General features: G+C 41.0%; 1 pseudogene; it reads left to right on the forward strand.

Moving 5' to 3' along the window:
• The first annotated feature begins 785 nt into the window (after positions 1-785).
• LOC148027238 (uncharacterized) lies at positions 786-1,459 on the forward strand (annotated as a pseudogene).
• The last annotated feature ends 2,279 nt before the right edge of the window (positions 1,460-3,738 follow it).

The following is a 3,738-nucleotide window of genomic DNA, read 5'->3' on the forward strand; positions in this document are numbered from 1 at the left end:
CATCAACTTGGAAAGAAAATCAGTTCCTATAGCAGGGCTTCAAAGAAGTTTATGTCCCCAGATAAACTAACTATTACTAGTGAGGAAAAACATTGAAGTTGAATACATAGCTCTCTCTAGTATCATCACTTTCAGGACCAGAGGATCCTTTCCATAAGGAGATTGTTCCTGAAAATTTGAATGATTTCCACAAAATAGATGCTCAGCAGTCAATCGAGATAGGTGAGCAAGATTCTAACATTTGGAATGAAGAATCACCGTTTGAGTGAATATCTATTCATCCAGTTGAAATGCTTCATATGTTTACCCCTGGATCAGATTTGTCACACTGGAGTTATTGCAATAATGTCAAGTGATGGTTGGAATTGTCAACAAGGATAGCAAGCCCTCTTCTCCGAATCTGGCTTGTCTTTGCCACTGCAGGTGTGTCAAATCGATCAGCAGATGGTGTTGCAATTCCTGTAGATGCTGCTATGATGATGTAGCTAGGTTGATGATGGCTTCAACCTCATCACATAGCCCTTTAGGTGATCTGCACTCACTAGCTCCATAGACGAGCTTCTCCTGTTTGCGGTTCAAATTATCAGATGATTCTGATTATACGTCATCTTGAATGACAATTCTGTTGATGCATCACCTTGGATTCTTGCGTCTGTTGGAGCATTTACTCTACAATGTTGGTGCTTTGTATGATGATCCTCCAGATGTGTTACCCTCGAAACAACATTGTTTGGGCCTCGGAACAGTCCTAGAAGGCTTTCCAACCCCAATTTTACGGTAGGCTGATGCCTTCGACCTACCAAGTGCTACAGAATCAGATGTATCAACCCCCTAGGCTTCAAGAATTGTAGTTTAGGAACCAGGTGAAGGCGTTCACCCACTTTCACAAGAGATTTCATGATCACCCTCGGCCACAATTCAAGGGTCCCTGTGCACCTAGCGCTCTTCTCAATACAACCTCCTACCTGATGCACGCGAAAAAGTCGGGAGGCATTGCCTCTTTGGTCTCACCTAATCTTGTCACTCCTATAGTGTTGCCTACACCTGTTCTGTCCCCTTTTCCTAGATAGAAAGGGGGCTTGCAGAGGAGGCTAACAAGGAGTGTGGTGTAAATGGTTATGGATTTATGAATGGATTGATATGCCTTAGGTCTTCAGAAATCGGTAGAGGAGACTACGACGATGAAAGTGGTAGTGATGTTGAGCAAGGTGTCCAATCTGTTCAGCAATTAGAGCAGAGACTCGATCATGACCTGAGCCGCTTTGTGTTGACATATCCTTCAAAATCTCCTCAAGGTAACGGCCAAAATCTGGAGACTCGAATGGATGATCAAGATAGCCATATCGCACATCTGGAAGAGGAGAACATAGCTCTCAGAGAGCGTCTATATCTGATGCAATAGGAGGTTGAAGAACTGCGTCGCAAAATGCATTTTCAAGAAAGTGAACCGATCGACTAGAGATTGAGAGATAAGTATTGTGCACTCCTCCTTGGTTCTAGTGCTTCTTAAACTACTGTTTTCGGTTTACACAGAAACCTTTGGAGTTTGCATCACCTGAAACACAAATGGAAGTGGAGGCTGATAGCTACAGTCATGCATTTGAGAGTGATCATTCCCAGTCCCAACCATTCCTAGATAGCTGCAAAGAAACATGGAAACTTCCCTATCCACCATGGAAGCTTCAAGAGAAGCTTGGAAAGTAAAAGGGAAACACAGACTTGAATCTCAACAATGGGGTACTCTACCAGTTGGAAATGAAGCCAATATTTCTTTTCTTTAAGTCTTTGAAGCATGAGAAGAGAGGAAGATGAAGCTTTCCACCATAGAAGCACAAATGGAGCTTGAGAAGAAAGAAAGTATCCCTGCTTTGCAAAAAGTAGTGAGACTTTTAGTCTCCTCCAGCCTCTTGTAACCTTTCCTTTGTCCAAAAGCTCCCAAAATGGCCTCAGAATGACCACGACTTGCTAAAGTGGCCAAGAAACCTCCATCCTTTAAGTTGCCTGTCAAGATCCTCCAAGATAGTCATGGTTTTTTTAACAAGAAGTTTGTCTTGAAGTGATAAGTCTTGTTACCAAGCTTCTAACTGCAGTTCTCTGTCTTAGTTCCTGTAACTTGATGGTAACCATGAAAATGACTTCTGACAAGACCTAACACCTATGCTTGAAAATGATCTAATGAGACTGATCTAACCTAATAGCTCTGATACCAATGTAATGAAGGTCCTAGATTACCATAAAATCTAACTATGGAACAATGGAAAATGGAGAAATAACTGCATTAACCTATGCTGAAAACATGAATACAAGAAAGGATTCTTGGAACACACCCCAAGCTGGTGCCATGTAAACTCACCTCCATGTAGGTGAAGGACAAGAAAACTAATGTGACTACCAAGAAAACTTACATGACTAACATGTCCAAATGGCAAAAAGGCCCCTAATTTTGGCTAGGGCTTCCTATTTATAGCAAACCCTAAGCCCTAGTCCTCTAATATTATTACATAGGCTTTTAGCATGTCATTGGCCTCATTTGCTTCATTACAAACACTATCAAAGATATTTTGATAGCATGGAGCCACCATATGCTAATGTCAATGTAGATGAGCATCAATAGTTGCAAGAATGAATAGAGGCAAAAAAAACTTGAAAGGCCAATCAAAAGGGGAAAATGTGAAAGACCAAGTGTAGGGTATGACATAGGGTGTTATCATGACTGGGGTTCTTGTTTACTTGAAAAAAGAGGTAGAATGTAAGAATGACCTCTCTTAAGCAAATGAGCTTCCCATAAAGTTGGACTTATAGCTCAACAAAGAGACTAAGTATCAAAAACTTCAAAGTGGAGAAAGTCTTCCAAGTGCTTTGTTTGAGCTCTTTTCATGTCTATCTTGTGAAAACTCCATTTGCCTATCTTGTGCATGGCCCCTTAAGGATAACATGCATTATTGATATGCTCCTAGGTGATGATATCACTCTCTCCCCTTGTATAAGATTGTGCTTGAATATGTGAGAATGTGTCATCAGGTGCAATAAATACTCCCAATGGGTATTGTCCAATAGGGATGCCATGCAACACATGAGAATATATAGATGACATAATAGAATGATCAAATTTGCATGTAGATCCAAAGCTAGAGAAACCAAACAAGTTGTGCCAGGTATAACGAGGAGCTTGTAGCCTCAATGTAGACCAATAGGACACAACACACTTCCATGAAGCCAAACTTGCATTCTATTGTACCCATGTGTTGATTGACCAAGCCTCATGTTGGGTTCACACTTGCATGGTATTGTTTACTAGGCAATTCACATTAGCAGCAAACAACAAATATGTCTAGAGGAATAAGGGAAGGAGCCAAGCACTGCGATTGAAGGCAAGGTAGAAATGATGTGGCAAGAAGCTTGGAACATGAATTAAAGTATGAAAAGGTAGAGGCTATTGGAAGCCATGGAAAGCAAGGAGAAAGAGCTCTCTTGACACCCTAGATGGAACAAAGACTCTCTTCCCCCATAATGAATCACATATGACATGCTTTGCTCTACTCCAAATGTCAAATTTTGCTCTACATGATACTGGAACATCTCTAATGGCACATTCATCAATGTGGATTCACCACATTGAACATCACATGAAAAAATGTTGGCTAAACAAGTCCAATCTAGCATTTATTGATCACAATGATCACCAACATGCCAGCTATGTAACTAGCATCATTGAAGGCTATGCTCACCATGAGTGAG

This window comes from Lygodium microphyllum, chromosome 13 (genome assembly GCF_053477565.2).
Source record: "Lygodium microphyllum isolate KBCC chromosome 13, Lygodium_microphyllum_v1.1.10, whole genome shotgun sequence".
Classification (NCBI taxonomy): domain Eukaryota; kingdom Viridiplantae; phylum Streptophyta; class Polypodiopsida; order Schizaeales; family Lygodiaceae; genus Lygodium; species Lygodium microphyllum.